At 34.4% G+C, this 15773-nt stretch overlaps 1 protein-coding gene across 1 annotated transcript in view; it reads right to left on the reverse strand.

Annotated features, from left to right (window-relative positions):
• Positions 1-15773, reverse strand: part of gpc6a (glypican 6a) — a 228894-nt gene that overhangs the window by 127188 nt on the left and 85933 nt on the right. The window lies entirely within an intron of this gene.

Below are 15773 nucleotides of genomic sequence, written 5' to 3' on the forward strand. Positions count from 1 at the left end.
TTTCTTAAATATATACATGCATGTGTGTGTATTTACATAAATATAAACAGTAGTATGTATATGTTATGTAAAAAAAACACGTTTATTTTGGATGCGATTAATCGCGATTAATTTCATTTGACAGCACTAGAACAAATTCATTTTTAAGCAGGTTTTTCTTAGTAATTCAAAAACAAATTGTGTAATCCAATTCAAAAATGACTCTTTGAACTTTGTTCTTTTTAGTGAGAAACATATCAGTGGAGTCTGATTCACAAAACAAATGATTCAGTGAATCAAATTCAGAGAGTGGAGCCCGATTTATGAACAAATGATTCATTTTAATTAATTTTTTTAAAAGACTCAGCAGCTCATATGACTCTGACGGATCCTTCACAGAACTTACTGAATCAACATTACCTTTGATTAGTGTTATGGTTAACTATTAAAAATAATTTTCATTAATTGAAATAAATAATAACAAAATAAAATGAAATAATAAATAATAAAATTTGAAAAATAAAATAAAATAAAATGCATTTATTTATTATTCTATCATTCGTTTCTCATTTTTCAATTATCTAGGTTTAATTTGAAGTACAACAATGACTAAAAATACAACTGAAATGAAAATAGCTCAAATCGAACTAGAGATATTTTACATAAAAGCCAAAATAAACAAAAACTAATTACAAACGCGCTAAATAATAAAATGTAAACTTAAACTAAAACACAAACATTAAAAAAATAATAATACTAATAAATACTACAATAGAATATAAAAATGTTAAAATAACTCTGCTTTCAATGGTAGAGCATTTTATGAAAATACATAAAGAAACAGATAAACAAGGTGAAATCATTTGTAATCGAATCAAATCAAACCCAAAAATCTGTATCAAAAAAATCTATGCCCAGCCCAGCTGATTAAGCTAATTAAAAAGACTCAGATCTGAGTGTTTTTTGTGAGGTAGACAAAAGATTGGCAGATAATGATACAAAAAAGGGTAGGATGGAAACAGCTTCTATATACGGCACAAGTTTCCAGAAAGTTTTCCATTCCCTTGCCAGTGGCCATTTCAAAGAAGCCATTGGAAATACCCAGAAGCCCCATGCCTCAGTGAAAGTGTGACTGCCTGCTCACTAATTGCTCACTGGAATGGTGCGATATCACTTACAGACTCATTAGGAGTAAAGACACAATCTGCTGGAGGTTTCCAAAGTGTTAAGACTCGGTTTTGTTGTTGTTGTTTGTGCGCAACCAGTGATTCATTACCTGAAGAAGAGATGACAACTGTGTGTATTCAACGCTTGCCAATTATGCAGATCTCTTTCCTCTTGTTGCAGATTCCATCACGTACAGATATAAGAGCAGGACGGGCGGTCTTTGGGGACAGAGTTTGTTATTTATCCTGCGCTCTGAATAGATGTTTACAGCACATTGAAAACTAATCCCTTAATGACCAAAAACCTTGTGGCAGAAGATTCCAGTGAGTTTTGAATCAGGGTTTGCATGTCATACAAACACGGACATGCACACGAAAACAGCAAGATGCACAAATCTCATTTGCATTTGCGTGCATTCAGATACGGTGCACTGAGGCAGGTTTGACATCAGTGACGAGATGCACAAGAAGCAATGATGTCATTGATGCAAACCTGGCCTGACACGTTTTGAGGAGTTATATTTGGATGCATGTGAATGCACTGGACTGAGGGTAAAAGATGACAAAAGTAAAAAATGTTCATTTTGGGGTTAACTGTTCATTTAACAAGTTACCAGGCTGATATAAAGAGTGCTTGAGCAAGAACTAGTCACTGGATTTAACAAGAAAATATGATATAGCAAATCCCTATTCCACAGTAGTCTGCTACTGGATTTATACGCAATTTCAGATTTAAAGGAAAGGTTCAACCAAAAATTAACATTTGCTCAAAATGTACTCGCCCTTAGACCACCTGAGATGAGTTTGTTTCTTCATCAGATTTGGAGAAATGTAGCATTCCATCACTTGCTCACTATTGGATCATCTGCAGTGAATGGGTGCCGTCAGAATGAGACCCTAAACAGCTGATAAAAACATCACAATAATCCACAAGTAATCCACACCACTTCAGCTGATTCCGGCTAAAATACGAGTCTATAATCTGTAATATTGCTTTCTCCAGTCAAAAGTTTGTATCATCTGAATCGGGAGAGAAATCTGCATAAATCAAGCACTGTTTACAAGAGAAAACAGTCTAAAACCTCTCTCAAATATAGATTATAGACATTAATTGATGGACTGGTGTGGTGTGGAGTACTTGTGGATTATTGTGATGTTTTTATCAGCTGTTTAGATGCTCATTCTGATGGCACCCATTCACTGCAGAGGATCCATTGGTGAGCAAGTGATAGAATGCAACATTTCTCCAAATCTGATGAAGGAACAAACTCATCTACATCTTGGGTGACCTAAGAGTGAGGACATTTTTAGCAAACTGGTGAACTATTCCTTTAAACATGCAACAGCAAAAATGGTAGCATGCAGGTCATGGACATCTGTCATTGAAATGAAAGGGAAAGCAACTTCAGGTAATGTAGGCCCTTTTATGCTTACAGTAAAAAACTCTGGCTATGCAAGTCTAGCATGGAAGCAAAAACAAAACTGCAATTTGTTTCCTCTTAATAGTGCTGAAAATATGCATCTTGTGAAGCCTGAGCATTATCCAACCCACTAAGATGTCATTCATAACAATATGTCTGGACATCAAAATAAGCTGTTAAAGAATGCAGCCTGCCGCTCGGCTGATGATAATAAATGGGGCGGCAGTGTTAGTGTCAGCGAAATGACCGATGGCCGGCTATTGGTCCTTGCTTTGGTTTTGGTGAGTGATGATTGATGAGTTTCTGCATTGTAATCAGACCGCAGACATCTGCAGCGTCCTCCGCTCCTTACAACAAAAAACGCAAGGATGTGCAGATGTGACGCATTACTGCTGTATTTAATGGAGATTTATGGGGCAAAATGGGCAAAGCTGACAGACCCCTGGAAAGGGAAGCACAGGGGTAAATTTTGATTAAATGACAACGGAACAACACGTATATGAGATATATTAATTAATTGTATGAAGCCATTCAAAAACGTTAACATAAACACATCTACAGTACATACTACATCAGTGACATAAACGCATATCCAGCGTCATTCAATCAAATTGTAAGTTTGGCAATTAAAACGAACGAACGGACGAACGAATGAATAAATAAATTGCATTAAAATATTATATTTTTTCAAAAATATTAAAAGATAGACAGAATAAAAAGAGTAAAATATTACATTTAAATGAATTGAAAAATAAATTTAAATAATGTAAATTTAAAAAGATTAAAAGACAGATAAAAACTGCATATAATAAAATACAAAATATATAAATTGCTATATTTATATGATAAACAAACAAATGGATGAATTAAAATAATATACTTTTTAAAATATTAAAAGACAGACAGACAGAATAAAAAGTAAAATATTACATTTAAATGTATTCAAATTTAAATGAAATAACAGAAATTTTAAAAGATTAAAAGACAGACTGAAAATATATAATAAAATAAAAATAAATTGCTATATTTATATGATATGCATAATATTTCATTTTAAGTAAACAGGGACCAATTAACTTTTTTTAATGAAAAGTTTTAAATTCAAATGTATTAAAATAGATAAAAGTAAAATAATAAATTGCTATATTAATATAACATCAAGGGTTAGGGTTTCTACACTATAAAAAGTGATACGTTGACTTAACTTAAAAAAAAAATTGAGGAAACCTGTTGCCTTAAAATGTTTAAGTAAATGATAATTTCACTTAACTTTTTTTTTTTTATTATTATTTACTTAATTTTAAGGCAACGGGTTTCCTCAATTTTTTTTAAGTTAAGTCAACGTATCTCTTTTTACAGTGTATCATAGATCAAATTTAATAAAATAAAAATTAAATAAAAATGATAAACTGTTATATTTATATTAAATGTCAAAATGTCATTTTAGATAGACAGACAGATAGAATTTTTTTTAAAGTTAGGAACACATTTCTAGGATGTTCCTGTTATTCTGTCCATCATGATGCTAGTTGTGGCTCCAGAGAAAGCTTCAGCAGCAGGACGGATGTTTCCCACCGCACGACTGCACCTAGCCGCATGCTAGCATCACGACACCAGGCTTCTCCATATTCATTAGAGAGGCAGGCAGCAGCGGAGCAGTGGGGTGAATATCTGAAAGTCTCTGACACAGCGGCCGTGGCTTTGATCCATCTCAAGCAGTGCCCTCAGACGACAGCGCAATTAAGACACGATGACGTACACAACACTCAACAAGCCAGCATCCTCCTCAAACACCCCACATCCATTCCTGCCTCCCTGCCTGGAAAACAAGCCTCACTGAAGCTGACAGGACAATATTAGGTCACTCAATGAAACCACTCCCTATATAGTGATATAGGAGACAATTTAGCAGAGCTCCATCCATCACACCACGACAACTCATTCATACGGCGGCGTAACGTATAGATACAGTATATTCCTCCAATAAGCCCACTGAATCTCAGCGAATACTGCTGATGTTTTATGCATACAAACTGACAAATCAGATTACGTGGAAGCCTGTTTATGAGAACGAGGGCTAACCAACACAAAGAGGTCAGATTTAAAACAAAAGCAAACATCTTTCTATGGAAATCACAGACCTTTCAGTATTTGAACTTTAAATCATTTTAATTATAAGTACTCATATTCAGATTTGAATAGCAAATTAGCCAATCAGCATCAAGGCCAAAACAGTCCAAACAAACAAGAAAATGTTTATGCTATTTTCTTCATTTTAAATTTGATCTTATTTTGTTAATAAACTGCATTGTGCAATCTCAAGCTAAATTAAATCAAATAAATCATTTAAATGATAAAATCTTTTAAAACGTTTGAAAAAGGCTTTGTAAAATCAAAATGAATGTCATCATATTCAAATTCATATTGCAATTATGTGCTATGTCATTTTCTATGAATAAATAAGCAAATATGCTATTTTTTAATGTTACAGTGTTAATAAATTATATTAATATTTTAAATTATATGGACATGTATATAAAATAAATATATTTAATATTAAATATTTCTATTTATCATTGCAACTAACACTATTTTGCATTAATATTATATTTCATTTATCTTGAAATGAGATGCAGTTTATTAACACTACAGCATAGAATTTTCTATTTATACATTTACACTAAAACACATTCTTGTGAAGCCTAAAATCAATCATTTGGTTAAATGGACTCATACCAGAGACTTCCTTTGTGATAGTGGGTTGGTCAAGAGCACTTAAAAACAGTCAATTGAGCATCTTCTGCATCATCTGACCTCTAAGCATGAGCTCTTGAGCGCACCGCAGGATGTAAACGTGATCTGGATGTGACAGCGAGGTCCTGACTCGCGGTGGGACGCTCAGGTCTGGTCCGGAGTTGGCTGTGTAGAACCGGACAGACTGCCTGGCCAAACTCCCAATCCCAAGTCAACGCCCCAGATGCACTAATTAAAAGCCTCCTCGCTGATGCAGCCATTCGGTTTTATGGCCACTGCCAAGTTGGATGATGTTCCAAAACCCAGTGGAGCACATAAGACGGGAATTGAGTTCCCATGAGCTGATGGCCTGATGAGCTGGAAATCATTACTGGGTGAGGATACTTTGATAAATGTATGGGTAATATGAAGTACAACTTTAATTAGTGAGTAAAGACTCCTTCAATTTTTGAATTGGTCTTTTTTATGCCTTCCAGTAAAAATATCTAAAAATCGTTTCAATGTTGTTTAAATTTTCCTGAGAAACAACACTGCAGAAAATATACAGTTTGCATTGACTGTATTTGGAGCATCATCAGTGTGTTTTGTTTTACTGCGTCTCCAGCAGATATAAGCAATTGTTTTCAATAATATATATATATATATATATATTTACACAAGTATATGCATTAAATGTAAGAAGAGTGACATTTACAATTAACAAAATATTTCTATTTCAAATAAATTCAGCTTTTTATTCAATTTTGATTTCTATTTCTATTCAAAGAAATATATTTTTGGAATTCTGTTTTCTTAAAAAATAAAAAATAAATACAAATCATGTGGATCAAGTGACACTAAAGACTGGAGTAATGATGATGAAAATCCAGCTTTGACCACAACAATAAATTACATTTGAAAATATATTCAGATTGTGATAATATTATTATAATAAATTGTAATAATATTTCACAACATTACTGTTTTACTGTATTTTTAATCAAATAAATGCAGCCTTGGTGAATATAAAATATCTCTCAAAATCATCTCTTATTTTTAATTTCACAGATGTTTTGCTTGTGTACACAATGCACTTTTTGTTTTAAATACAAACTTTAAAAGTATGTAGTAAGTAAATTTATGTTACACTATTTAGATACCCTCTCCTCCAGTTTGGTTTGACAAAAAAATTACACATTTCACCTTTACAAACAACATCCATTAAAAAATACAAATAAATAAATAATAATTAATAATAATAATAATAATAATAATAATAATAATAATAATAATAATAATAATACAGACACACATGGATAGCATTTTGTTGCCACATATATGAAAAGTAGGTGTTTCCAGCGATGTCTAAGGATGTTTCCAGGCTCAATACTATTACAATCTCTACCTAAAGGACCAGAACATCCATTTACAAGTTCTGAACGGCCATCAATTAAACGTGGAAATACACCCACAGGCCGCTGAAGCTTCAAATGAGCCCAGAATGATGCCAGAAATCTATGTGTTTTGCTGTTGTCTTGGCTTTCCTAATAAAAATCCCATTCAGTCACATCAATTATGAAGACAGACATTTATTAATGAAAGCTTCGGATAAATATTTCAATGGGGAATCTCATTTTAAATGTCTTGTGCTCGATCACAAGGGGAAGGAGCCGGCAGCGCTTCGTGTTAATGATTTACAGACATGCTCTCTTCGACTCTATGTTATATTCAATCTGAGCGCTGAATGTCATGTTAGTGTGCATTAAGGTATCATGACCTTTAACGGATCTAAAATGGGAGGCTTATATGCTTGTACCATGATTTACTTCAACATAATAGGATATTTGAAGACACACCATTTATACAGTATGTGACATGTAAAGGGGATGCTTAACTCACACTCACAATGTCTGAATACCACTGCTTTAGATAACAAATATCAAACCCAATGACATTCATGTTAAAGAAAGATGGCAGAAGGACACTTTAAAATGCAAAACATTCCAAATGTCTAGAGCAGGGGTCGGGAACCTATGGCTCATGAGCCACACCAGTTCCCTAGGGCCCTAGGCAGAATTTTATTTGGGGGCCCCTCAGTGCCGCCAATATGACTGGTTATTGTCAAAGCTTGATTATAAATCTAACACACCCATTATCAGTTTTGTTTGCTGTAGCTGTGTTGCTTACATCATACTGTCTGCCTGGCATGTTTTTACCCTTCTGTGATTTTTAATTATAACAGTTGCAAACATACAAGAGTGGCCAGGTGTTAATTTGCACTTTAACATTCATTAAAGTCTTAAAGTATTAAATGGCATACTTAATGTGGTGTGCTGAAAAGTAGCTAAACAAACCAGCAGACAATGCATTTACAGAACAGAATGTTATTTTAACAACATCAATTTTAATCGAAGTAGTACTTTTTTATAATAAATATTAAACACAGCAGAGAGCATCTGTACATATAAAACAATTCTTAATCTATCTATCTAGCTAGCTAACTGAGGCATAATGATATTGGAATATAATAGCAAAGACCCAAAGTGTAGGCTAAGGTAAATAATGTTAAGCTGCTATCAGTTTCTGAAACAAAAGCTTATTTTTATTACAAAAATATATACCAAGGAATGTTATTTTTACGCAGAAGACCAAAACTTTCATCTAAAACTAAGTAAAATGTTATATTTATAATATATTAAGATGTCTATTTGCTGATGTTTTGATGTTCAAACATGACCTACCCTAAAACAAAAAGATACCCTCACAAAACCCAAAAAATGTTGAATTTGTCCCCCCTCCACCCCCAAAACGCGATCGATTTCAACCCTCTTTTGCCAAAGACAAGCTAAGAAAAAGGAAAAATGCGCACAGTGCTTTTCATATTTCATAACTGTTCAGTGTTTTCAACCGAATAAAGTTTATTTTAGGTTTCAGACATTTAAATACACTTCAATGAAGTAAAAAATACATTTAGTTTGTTAAATATACATGATTTCTATAGAAAGATTTCAATAATAATCCTTTCAATTAACGGACGAGGTGTTTTATTCCTATTAAATATATACAATGTAGGTTACTATAAAAGTTTATTCTGTTTTTCTACCAGCTAACTGGCCACTTACTTTCAAGTATTTCGGGAGAAATAGGTGACTTTACGTGATGTTAATCCAACAGATCCACACGGCAGCGTCCAGCGCATAATTATTATCAACATGGTCATTATTGTGCCTGCATGACGCGTCGCTATGGAAATAATACAATTATTTTTATCGATTATTTCATTACTTAATATTGCGCTTTCGTATATTTACCACTGTCCATTGACATAATATAATCACAAATTAAAATTAAATTATATAAAATAAATTGTAGGCTACTCTTGGGGGCCCTAAGCAGCTGCCTAGTTCGCTTATGCCTTGGGCCAGCTCTGGTGGGACTGTTAGCGTTAATAATAAAGGAACATGAATGAATGAGACAGTAAAGAGTGAGACATCCTTGGTATTAAAAGCTCAAAGCCGCGAAACAGAATTCAATCCACTTCTGACTGGATGTTTTCTGTGCGCGAGGTCCGAGTGGAACACAGAAAAGCATAGTAGACTTTGTCTACAATGGTGCGCCTAAAACGGTCAAAACACGGAGTGTCAAAATGCCTGCACTGGTGAGTATTCACATAAATACGGTCGACATAAACACCGTGCATTATTCTTCACTCACTCACACAAACAAAGAGAGAGAGAGAACTCTGAAGAGAATTCATCCCTCTCTGGCTGATTTACAGTTTCTGCAATTTCTGATGGTTTGTTGCATATTTGTGTAGTTTCCATGGTCCTAATAAAGATGCTATTATTAAACCATTATTGAAAAAAAACATGTATTTTATATAATATTATATATATATATATATATATATATATATATATATATATATATATATATATATATATATATATATATATATATATATATATATATATATATATATATAAAATAAATAAAATACATTTAATTAAATTAATATCTGGAATAATAAAATATAACAAAAATTTATAAAAACTTAATTTAAAATATTTTAAATAATTAAATAAAAACTTAAACAATACATTTGATAAATTGTAATAATAAATAAAAACAAATAATGAATAAATTCAAAACAATAGCAAAAAAAAAAAAAAACGAATCAAGTAAAACTACGTGAAAATGGAAATTATATCTATAAATCTAATTCAAAATATTGACAAAAACTATATCAATGACACAAAAATTTTCAAATATCACAAATGTCTCAAATGCATTAGATATTGCTTTGAACTTGTCTGAATCAAAATTCTTTCTTTCTTTATTTTTTGTCTGAATGGAAATGAACTCCAATGATCTGTGAACTGAATCACCCTGGAAAAAAATAAAATAAATAAAATAAATAAATAAAATTCTGTGTAATCTCAACAGGGAAACATTCAACAAATGTGACAGATCTGCTTCTGAGACCATCATCAAAAATGAAGACACGAACCTCTGCCAAACCGTAGAGTCCAAAGGCTATACAGGGAATACAAAGTGAAAGGGAGAAGTTCATATCTCCACGGTTCTACAGACGTTCAAAGTCACTGAGCTGTTTCCAGCTGTGAAGACGCCATCTGCTCCCTCTCATTCATTTTAATTAGCAGCCGTTCCTGCGATGATCCTCGACGCGTGGGGTTACGACAAACAGGTCTAACAAACGCTGAACCCTCCAGACAAATACAGATTAACATTTCTCCATGTTTGTAATATCTTGTTTTGGTTTCTGTGTGGGGAAAGCTTGAAAAATTCATGATGCTGTGCTGTCAGGCTTGTAGGAATAACCACCGGAGGAATACAGCAAGAACAGCCTGTTTTTCACACTAAAAATGCTTTTTAAATGTACAAGGTACATCGCATGATATCCAAACGACCCCAGAATCAGAAAGTAATTAGTTCTGTAATAGAGACTGTGTGTTTTAATGGAGGATTTTGCTCTTGTCGAATGAAATAATAAGTCTTATAATCCAGCTCAACACTAAGCAGCTTGGAATTATTACTAATTATGTCCTCAATAAATGTAGCGTTTTTTTTTTTTTTTTCAATAAGGTAATCCTTATTGCTCTTCTAATAAAAAGTAAGAAATCTGAAAGAAATGCAAATGCAATTAATAGGCATAATTACACCAAAATATACATATAAAATGATTGAATTATTCTCATTTGGCAATGGTGGAGGTTTTGGGTTTGGAGACGTCAAGTAAATGTATAAAATTATGTTTAAGTGTGAATATCATAACCCACACCCCCACATCAATCAATCAATCAATCAACCAACCAACCAATAAATGAAAAAAAAAAAATTTGAAAAAAAAAAAACAACAATTTTTATTTTGGCATTGGTTTATTAAAATTGCACCTTTTTAAATCTTATTTATTTAATTAATTGTTAGCTTTTCATTAAAATCACACACCCCAGTTTGGGAAACCTTGACGTAAAGCACTTCATGTAGTTAATAACAATGAATTGAATATATTGTCTTTATTTTTGTATTTTATATCAATATGGTAGATTATCCCATTTGAATCAATGTTATAAACAAATTAAGTCAAAAGTAATCAAAAAGTAATCAGAAAGTAGTCCGATTATATTACCTAAAATTACATTACATTACATTACATAACTATAACAATTTATTATTTGGCGATTTTCTAAGTGGAAAAAATGATAACTATAATGTATGGCGGAAGAGCACTTCGCACCACATCAACCTTGGCGCAGTAATAGTTTTCAGGAATGATGATATTACTGTGCCAAGGTCGAAGTGCTGTGAAGTGCTCTTCCGCCATACATTATAGTCATCATTTTTATCTGCTTAGAAAATCGCCACTGTTTATTTTGTGTCACCATACTTACTCGTGTAACTACTCATGTAAACATGTTTAAATAGGGAAAACATGGAAGTGTTTGGTGGCTTCTAAATTAATCCCTGTTTGGATCCCAAGGAATGAATGGTGCTAAGCTAAACGCTAGCATAGTGGCACCACGTGCTACAGCGATTGAGTGCACGCACTGAGACAAGAGAGGTACGTATCAACTCGTCTAAGTTGAGGGAAGAACATATTGGAATATGGAAAAACTGTGGTGTTTTCCTTTAACCTGGGCACAAGGTATAATTAACTAACAAAAGCAACAAGAAGTTGGGCATCAGTTCATTTAGTTGGCAGACCTCTGCTCCCATATTTCCACAGTCGCCTTGTTTGAATAACAGGCCAGCATCTGAAAGCCTCGCGTCTCTCAAGAGGCGTCCGTCTGCGGTCTGGTCCACTTTCAATTTTCATCTGATAACCAAGACAGAACCGATGCCAGCATCCTTCCCTGTGGCTAGCGCTCAGTCACGAGTCGAGCCGGTCTGGGCTCCCGAAATGCAGGAAGAAAGCCAGTCCACTTGAGTCCAGCGGCGGCCGGCGGCCAACGTGCAGCTTATCAGTGCTACAGGATTCAGGCCTGGGAGTCGCCGGGCCTTCCCAGCGCTTCAGCCTCTGAAGACCCTCAGACAGCATGACAAATACGGCCTGTCAGTCAAGAACCTCTTTATCTACAGCCAAATGCTGAAAACTGGAGAAAGGAGAGCATGAGGGAGCGTAGATGTGCTTTAGAAGTGCTATAGCACCGCTGACCCGCCTGCGATGGGTAACTAGTCTCACTTTCTCAGTCTGGCCCGCTGTAATCTGATTGTCTGTTGGTGAGCACGAGCGCACAGGTGTTTATCGCTCCATCTGGAAACAAAAACCTGTTTACAAGCTACTGGGCTGATACAGCCAACACCTTTGAGGAATAAATAACCACTCAATTTGCCAGCGTTTGCCATGTTGGTGGCAAACGAATCATATGGAAATATAAATATAGTGAGAAATAACTAGTCATTGCAGTTAATTTTAAATAATAGTTAAAAAAAAAGTCTGAAACATTTAACTTTATACGATAGAATATAGAATAAGTTTCACTTATTGAATTAAATTCTGAACAAAAAATATTGATTCAATATATAATTTATTCATTTATTTATTAACATTATAGTAGTTAGACTTGGACTTATGAAAATGAAAAAAAAAAAAGTCAATCCAAGTATATTCTGCTATGTCTATTCTGCTGTTCTTTCTTTCTTTCTTTCTTCTAACATTCTAGTAGTTAGACTTGGACTTACAGTAAGTTGTGAAAAAACAAAAACAAAAACAAAAAAACAAATGTCAGTCCAAGTATATTCTGCTATGGCATGATTGATTGATTGATTGACCGACCGACCGATTGACCAATTGATTGACTGACTGATCGATTGATTGACTAATCGATTGAAAGATAGACTGATCGATTGATTGACTGATTTATTGATTGACCGATCGATTGATTGACTGATCAACTGATTGATTGATTGATTGAGTGATTGATTGATTGACCAGTCGATTGATTGACTGATTTATTGATTGACCGATCGATTGATTGACTGATCGATTGATTGATTGATTGATAGATTTATTGATTGACTGATTTATTGATTGACTGATTTATTGATTGACCGATCGATTGATTGACCGATCGATTGATTGATCGATCGATTGACTGATCGATTGATCGATTGATTGATTTTACATTTCAGTAAATCACACTTGCAGGAAAAGTACTCAGTTGTTACTAAAAATACAAAAACACAAATGTCACGATGCAAAATATCTATATATCTATCTGTCTAGAAAGTATACTGTATGTAGAAAGCCTCAGTATGTAGGAAGCCAAATGAAGGCAGCGCATGTAAGGTAACAATTAAATATTAATTAAATAAAATGACACTCTGCAGTGATTAGACAATTTCAATTCTCATTCTCATTATGTGCACAGTGAGATCCCAGACTTCATTCTTCAGAGCGCCACCCTAATCAAGTAGCATGTTAAATACTGCTCTGATTGCAAACATACAAGGTTTCCTTTAAACAGATTCATGCACTTGCTTACAGTACCTCAGCTACTTCAAAACTAGAGTCTGAAAGTATCTTCCTCAGCAGCAGCAGGAGTCGAGGAGGACACAGCGCTCCAGGCTTTGCAGCTCTGGCAGTAGTTGTTTTCTGGGCTGGAGAGTCGTGAAACTGAATCCAGAACAGTCCGCATTCCCAGATTTTCTTGTGGGAGCCACAGCTCACGCTGCCATACATCGAAATCAACAAAAAGTTTATTTCCAAGTGAAACAGTAGCCTCCAAAAACTCTTGATAGATGTCCTTCACACCAGTTATCACTCGTTGCGACGTGCCAAACCTTCGGAATGAGGCTAATTGATCATGAATTATGACTCGGTGCATACTCCTACTGAGAATTAAACGATCGATACGCTCTCTGGTAATACGAGGACGGCGAGTATAACGTTCCATGGCTTTATGAACAGTGCTGTGCATCGAGGCGAAGAAAGAAGATACCACATCGATTACAAAGCTGCATATTAACAACACACCCACATTAGGGCTTTCTTTAAATGTCAACATTGTGGTAGAGAGTTTTGCATTGGCAAACTGTGAAACAATTCAATGCACAGCGGCATCTTTTATCATATTATTAATATTGCCATTTCATGAGACCTATTTTACCACATTTTAGGATTTAGTGTGATCAGTGTTGTGCCTAACAACAACAGAAGCATATTTCCCATTCATTTTTTCAATAGGGATGTTTAGTCTTTATTAAAGCATTATAAGCTATGAACCAAACCAGCCAGCAAAGAGGAGAAAAAAAAAAAGTATTTGAAAACTGGACAAAAGCACAAAGACAGTCTATTTAAAGGCTTTAGTGAGGGAAAGAACTACAATCCTATGAAACATTGCGAAAGACAATCAAATGAAAAATAACAGTGAAATATAAAACTGTTCTTTTAAAGTTAATTTAAGACTATCTATAGAAACAATATATTTTACATTTATTGCATAACATGCATATGTATTTTTACAGCGTAGAGAGGTGGGCTTGATTATGTTAATTGAGTGGGCTGAGCTTTGGCGCTCTTTACTCACTGTGACACTCTGATTGGTGGAATTTCTGCAGAGCATCATGGGTAATGTAGTTTTTACCACAAATTCAACAAACAATTCAACTAAAGCATATTCCGTAGATTAACAGCAACAGAGCTCAAAACAGATCTGCATTTTTAAAGGTTTATCAGTTATGGTTCCCTATAAATCCCTATGGAGAAAATAAATGAGTTTTTACTTTAAGAACCAGACGGTTGCACTCTATGAACTGTTTTGTATAAGATGTTTTCTGAAAAATGTTTAAATGAGGCATTGTCTAAAAAAATATGCATTCATTTGCATACATTTCCAGAACAGAAATCTGAACTCAAGGTAAAGCCATGGTTCTGTCAGTCCTCTGTTGTGTGTTTCCCACCCTCTTGTGTCCTTATATGGTCGTTCCTGTCCTTGTTAAGTTTGATTATGATTTCGTCCAGCTGTGTGTTAATTATCTTGTGTATTTAGTTCCTGCCTGTTCAGTTCCTTTTCGTCTGGTCTACTCGTTACTCCCGGTGTTCCTGTGTGTCTGCCCTGCCTTGTTTATATTAAAGACTGTATATTTAGTTTATCCTCGTCTCCGTGTTCCTCGTTCCTCCCTGCTGTGTGCACCGTGACGGGTTCAAGAATCTTGTTTCATTTTGTTGACAAAAAAAAAAAAAAAAAAAATCACAGCCTTTAAAGATATGCATTATAATTGAAATCTACAGATGCTAATAGATAAAGTGTAACAAAATAAACACTTAAATGTGCATTTTTGACATTTTCTTTCCACTAGTCTGGAAGCAAAAGAAAACTTGAGCAGTGCCTGAAAAAACGTTGCCTTCAATGTGGTAAAATCACGGCCTCAAGCGGCTAATTGCTTTATTAATCAAAACTTCTACGTACGTTAAAGAGTGCACAGCTTTCCCAACTCTCTCTAACCTGCGGTGATTTTCTTTGCTCATTTTAAAAGCTTAAAATAATTGACCTTGAGAAATTAATTACTTGTGTGCTCTGCTGCGTTCCCCAGTCCTGACTGAGGAGAATTAATGCAGCCACTGGCATTTTTCATCCGTTATCAGGCTTCATTTTTCAGGTAGATGTGCCGGTGTATGTGGCGTGCCGCCTAGTACGGATAAAGCCAGAGATTTCAGTTTTCACATAATGAAAATGAAATTATCTAATCACTGCAGACTGTCATTTTGCTTCATTATTATTTAACACCACCTTCACGTGGTTCCCTCTGAGGGTTTCCACAGAATTTGCCTTTCTTTAATATCCAAAGCTAAACTGCGTATGTAAAATGAATGCATGGCTTTTTGCCGTAAAGGCCACAGATTGTGGTATAATGGCATAAATCCAAGTAAGAGGGCTGTAATTCACCACATGCATTTCAATATGATTTCAATTTCACTGAAGCATGTTTCAATAGTGTCTCTCTTCAAAT

The sequence above is a fragment of the Onychostoma macrolepis genome, chromosome 01, assembly GCF_012432095.1.
Source record: "Onychostoma macrolepis isolate SWU-2019 chromosome 01, ASM1243209v1, whole genome shotgun sequence".
NCBI classification, from domain to species: Eukaryota; Metazoa; Chordata; class Actinopteri; order Cypriniformes; family Cyprinidae; genus Onychostoma; species Onychostoma macrolepis.